The 6,303-nt window shown below is 36.0% G+C and overlaps 1 pseudogene; it reads left to right on the top strand.

Moving 5' to 3' along the window:
- Positions 1-1,483: 1,483 nt before the first annotated feature.
- LOC101579677 overlaps positions 1,484-6,303 on the top strand; it is an 18,694-nt pseudogene continuing 13,874 nt past the window's right edge.

Below are 6,303 nucleotides of genomic sequence, written 5' to 3'. Positions count from 1 at the left end.
CTACTTGGTGGGAGGGGTGGGGCAGGTAGGGCGGAGTGGTGGGGGGCGGCCCGAGGGAGCGGGAGAGGGTCCTGCCCATGGTGCGCCTGGGCTGGGACTGGTCCCGTGGCGCAGGGTAGCAGCAAGCTCTCCACACACTCACCGGACCTGGGCTAGGACTGGGTCTGGGTGTTCCCGGAAGTCGGCCACCCAAAATATTCTGACCCAAATACAAGAAAGTGCCTGTTCTGCTGTATAATTTAGTGTTTTCAGTACCACAGTTGAGACACAGAGACTGTTACTTGACTCTACATTGAAGCAGAGGCATGGTGCGTACTTGCAATACACTGCAATGTACAATTCTGGAGGCAATTCTACCCTCTAGTAGAATAACAGCCAAGTAGCATATGAGGTCCAGAAATCCCTGCGCATTAAATCACAGAAGAGATTATCTACATTTACTGAGCAAGATCTCTTCTGTATCTTGTGTAAATGTAGAAAAAAGTCCCGTTTGTCCCTGCCACTGCAAGACAAATCTAGCTTGGTACTCAGGAGGATATAGTAGCCCTTGTACTAAATACCGAATTCGGGGTTTATCTCTTGAGAGTTTTCTTGAGTGGAAGTCATATTTCACATTTCATGCAGTTGATCAGAACCAGAACTACTTAGTCTCCCAGCTAAGTGATGATTTTCTACCCCAGCACAGATATTCTAATTTATTTAAATGGTTGCTTACTGCATATTTCTTCAACATAAACTAGGTACTTAATATATAAAAGTGAACAAAACAGACCTGAATTCAGCTATCATCGAGCTTGTAGTATTGTGGAATACAGACATCAAAGAAAGAACAAATGAATCTGTAATTAAAATGCACCTATATTCTGTAAAGGAAAAGGGCAGGTTGATACAGCAAAATGTGAGCGACATTTGACTTGGGTAATGAGAAAGACCTCTTGAAGAAGGTGACCTTTAATCGAAGATAATTTGAGGTGAAAAAATTACTAATCAAGGAAAACTATAAGGAAGAGAGTACTAGGCAATATGAAGAACGTGGTGGGTTAGAAAGAAGAAATAACAATTCATTATAGAAGACCTGGTGCCTATTACTTTAATCAGTGAAATCTTTTTTTTTTTTTTTTTTTTAATGTTTTTGGTACAAGGTCTCACTACACAGCTTAGTGATTCTCCTGTTTTCAGCCTCCTCAGCCCTGAGTTTACAGATGAGACTGGCGCAGCACCCCTGGTGGTGGGGCCAGTGTGGCATGTCATGCTGGGGATTGAACCTTGGCCCCTGCACTTGCCTAAGCAGGTGCTTAGTCCTCTGATCTATCTCACCAGCCCTTGTTTAGTGAAATCTTGTATTGTTTCTAGCACTGTTTTTTTTTCTTTACATCTCTCTTTTGTATTCTTTAAAAATAAAAAATAGAAGACCCGATGCAGCAAATAAATTGTGGCTCTTAGAGAATCTTATGCACAATTGTGATCTGGGATTTGCGGGGTAATGGAGGGCAGTAAGAGAGTGTTTCTGAAAGAGGGCTAGTGAGGGCAGAAAAATTATACGGTGCTTATGGCTTGTATTTTCCTTAAACCAGAGTAGGACTTTTGATAGGGCTGGCAAGATAGCTCAGCAGACTAAGCACTTGTCTAGGTAAGTGCAGAGGCCAGGGTTCAATCCCTGGCACTGCATGCTGCACTGGCCCCACCTCAGGGTACACTGAGCCGGTGATGGAATCCAGGCATGGTGGCTCATGCCTGTAAGCAGCATTAGGGAGGCTGAAAACAGGAGGATCACTACGAGTCTGAGCTGCATAGTGAGACCCTGCACACACACAAAACTTTGAAAATGAGAAAACTGAACTAATTTGCATTTCAAAGAGATCATATATTTTCCTGTTTAGAGAATGGTAGTGTTGGGGACCTCTAATGAAAGCATGGACACTATTGGCAATATAGGACAATGGTGAGTTTGATCTGTCAGTAGTCCTGGTAATGGAGAGTCAAATAGAATATCTATATTTATATCTATATCTATATCCATACAGATAGATAGATAGATCGATCTGCAAATAGTATCAGATTTTAGTGGTGGGTTGGATGTAGGGAATTAACTCAAAGCATCTGCTTTGAGTGAATACAGACATAATGGCAGTGTTTAGTGCAGTGGAAAAGTTTTTTGGAAAAAGAAATTTTTTGTAGATAGAGCGAAGGTTCAATTTTAAAATGTTAAGCTTGAAATGCGCAAGTTCTGTGCCATCGAGATATCAATGACACAGCTGAAAACACTATCTGGAGTTCAGAAGCAAGGTTTGTGCTAAAGATTCAAACGTGAGATCAAAAGCACATAGAGTTTTTTTCAGTCTTTTATTCTGAAATAATTTCAGACATAGAATTAGGAAAGTAGTGCTGAAATTTGTTTGTAGCCAGATTCCCACTGTTAAAAACCTACACAGCCATACTACAGTGATTAACAATAGGAAATTACAAATAATAGCTACTATCTAGTTTACAAGTTTATGGATGTTTTGCTAATGTTCTTCCAACTCTCCTTTGCCATTGTCACCCAGAATCTCAATCTCGAGTTACACACTGCATTTAGTTATTTTGTCCCCGTAGTCTCCCTTAAAATGGAATACTTCTTCTGTGTTTCCTCTTCATGATGTGTTTGAAGAGCCTCAGCCAGTTACATTATATAGTATCCCTCATTTGGGGCTTATCTGAATATTTCTTTATGCATAAATTACAAGTATACATTTTTGGTAAGTAAGATGCTTCAGAAGAGGAGAGTGAAATACTTGTGTTACTGAGTGGGAGGTTGTGACCTGACTTGCCTCAAAGGAAACTGCTTTCCTTGGCTGTGCTCCATTTCTTGCTCTTCTTCCCTTGAGTTGGACATAGGTATGATAGTGATGCAGCTTGAATCATGATTATGACATCAAAGCTCTTGAGGTAGCGAAGCAATAGGGTCTCTGAATGACCTTGTGGAATCCATGTCACTAGCTTAGAGCCCTTGCTGGTCTCATGAGGGCTAATAAGAATCTGTCTCTTTTACGTCCTTGTATTCTGGGCATTCTTTTTCACTAACAGCATAGACTGTATCATGAGTTCAGGAGTAACTATTGCGCATTGACACTAGCAGAGAAAGGCCTTACTACTCCTAACCATGAGAATCCTTGGCCACTAAACCAGTGAGGTGGGCAGTAGGTGAGAGGGCAGGAAACAGAGAAGTGGTTGGCCACACCTTTCTTTCTCCTTGCCCAGCATATTTCCCTTGGGAAGTAGGATTGAGCTAGAATTAGGGATAATTTTAGGGTATGGACTCTTACATGGGACTATTTTAATAGATTATTAAATTATATTATTAATTAGATTATTCTTGGAATGGCAATGGCTGACTTTTACAGTTTGAGATGGTAGAAAAAGTCATCAGTGCAGTTGTAAAATTTACTCATATGATGGGAAAGAATCTAATAAAATTTCACTAGGCAATGGGGCTATGCTTATTTTTATTTTATTTTATTGGATTTCTTTTTAAGGTGTTGAATATAAATTAGAAAGGAAATTTTTGAGAATGATAAGCTAAATACTCAAATATTTAAAAATAAGAGTTAATCCCAAAAGATATAAAAGAATGAAATAAATATTAAGTAAACAATAGAAAATCAACTAAGCCCAAAATTAATTCTTGGAAAATATACATAAAGCAGATTAACTTCTAACAATATGAATAACTGTGTGTATAGTAAAAATGTTTTTAAAAAAGGCCAGATAATATTATAAACAGACTTAAAAGTTAATGAGTTTGGCAAAACTAGAACAAATTCTTTTCTAGAAAAACGCAATTCACCAAAATTTATTTAAAGGACTTATAAGCACTAAAACCTTAATGAATGTTCAAATAGCTACATGCACACAATAGCTCCTATTCCTGAAGATTTTACAGATGAACTTTTGAAGATTTTAAGGGAATAATAATTCCAATCTTATGAAATATGTCCATATAGTAGTAAAAGAGGGTATATTTCTCAGTTGCTGTTATTCCTGTAGGAACTAAGATACATATATAAGACAATTATTTAAGAAAGGAAATTAAAGACCATTTCATTTATGAATATAATTGTAAAAATCCTAAGATATTTTGTAATGAATTCTACAACTGAATTTTTTTCAAAAAGTATCTTAGCTAAGCAAGAATCATCTCAAGAATGTAAGGATGATTTATTAACCTAACTTCTACACAGTACTTTAACATGCTCACTGACTAAAAGAGGTTAAAACCCACTACCATAGTTCTAAGGTCATGTATCACTGCTGTAAAAAATCACCATAGAATTTACTTTGTTTACAACAAATTTATCTTTTTTTTTTTTACAAGTGAGAACCCCCATATCTATCTCAGTGTGCCAAAATTAAGATGTTGTCAGGGTCACTTTTCTCCTGGAAGATGTAAGGTAGAATTTTCATTTTCTAGTTTCTGAAACTGTTCTTATTCCTTGGCTGTGATTCTATTGTGTTTCTGCAAACTTTCTGGTCTCTTTCTTCATGTCTCCTCCTCCTCCTTCTTCTCTTCCTCTTCCTTCTCCTTCTCTTCCTCCTCCTTTCTTCTATAAGAAACCATATAGTTTCTTTGCCTTATACAAATAATACAGCATATTCTCCCCATCTCAGAGGTCTTAATTTCATCTGTAAAGCTTTTTTGTCATCTAAGACAAATATTTACAGGCTCTTGGGGTTATAACATGGATGTCTTTGGAAGTTATTATTTGGCACTTTAGAAAATAATTTGATAAAATTAAACATGTATTATGATTTTGAAGTAGCAATAGGAATGGAAAGATACTTCTTTAATCCAGTACAGAATACATTTATACACATTATTTTAAAAGTTGTTAACTTTTAAAAAACACAGGAATTCTCATTATCATTATTTCCATTCAACATTGTGTTGGAGATCTTATCTAATCTCATAAATAAAATAGATAAATGAATCATAAAGCACCAGACAGAAGCAAAACGTATTTTTAGAAAAAATGATTTCCCACATAGAAAATAAAATAAATTGTACAAATAGAAGAACTAATATGAAAAATCAACCAAGTTACCAGACAAGATGAATTTACTGACATTAATATTGTTTTTACATACTAGCAGTGGGCAAAGAGAAAATGCAAAATGCAACTTTTTAAAATTTGAATCCCTACCTCATGGCATGCCCAGATGTCCATTTTTGGCAAAGTGAGGATGCAAATGTTTTGTTTAAGGTAAAACTTTGAAACTTTCAGAATGCAATATGAGAAATTGATTTCATAACACAGATTAGGGAAGAAATTCTTAAATGTGATTTAGAAACTATAATTCTTAAAGGAAAAAACTGAACTGAACTACTTTGGAATGATGAACATCTTCATTGAGAGCCTCATAAAGGGGATGAAATGGCAAGTCCCAAGTGGGAAGGTATTTTCAACACATTTAAATGAACCAGGATTAATAGTAAAATACACAATGATCTCTTACAAGTCAGTTAAAAAATGCTCCGTATGAAGGTGCAAGGTTCCAATAGGCACTCACAAAAGGGGAGATCCAAATGGCTAAGAGATGTAAAATGTATTTATCTGATTAAAATTAAGGAAAAATAAATTAGAGCCATAATGTCATACCACTCTATTTTTAATATATTAGCAAACTATTAAAAACTTTTTATATGTAGAGCATAATGCAGATCCAGCAAATGCATATCTATTAATGTGATACATCATATGAATAAAATAAAGAACAAACCCCACAATATCTCAATGAATGCAGGAAAAGCATTTAACAAAATTCAACATCTTTTTGCTCAACAAATTAGGTATAGAAGGAATGTTCCTCAACACAGTGAAGGTCACATACAACAAGTACACAGCACATATCACATTCAGTGTTGAAAGGTTGAAAGCATTTCTTCCATCATAAAGGATAAGAGAAAGATTCCCAGTCTTACCACTTCTGTTTCACTTCTGCCAGAGCAAGTAGGCAAGAGAAAGAAATAAAAGTCTTCCAAGTAAAAAAAGAAGATATTAAATTGTCTCTATTTGCAGATATAATTTTATACATAAAACGTTAAAAACTTCACCAAAAATATTAGAACTAATCAACTCAAGTTATAAGACATGAAATCATCATACAAAATAAGTATTAGTCTATATGCTCATAATTATCTGAAAAAGAAAAAAAATGCCTTTTATGATAGCTACCAAAGGGGCCGGGGAGATGGCTCGGTGGAATAAACACTTCCCTGGCAAGCACAAGGGCCCAAGTTCAATCCCCGGTTCCACCAAAAAAAAA

This window comes from Octodon degus, unplaced genomic scaffold (assembly GCF_000260255.1).
Source record: "Octodon degus isolate 3935 unplaced genomic scaffold, OctDeg1.0 scaffold00260, whole genome shotgun sequence".
NCBI lineage: Eukaryota > Metazoa > Chordata > Mammalia > Rodentia > Octodontidae > Octodon > Octodon degus.
The sequence above is the reverse complement of the archived record's forward strand: the minus strand, read 5'-3'. Positions and strand labels throughout refer to the sequence as shown.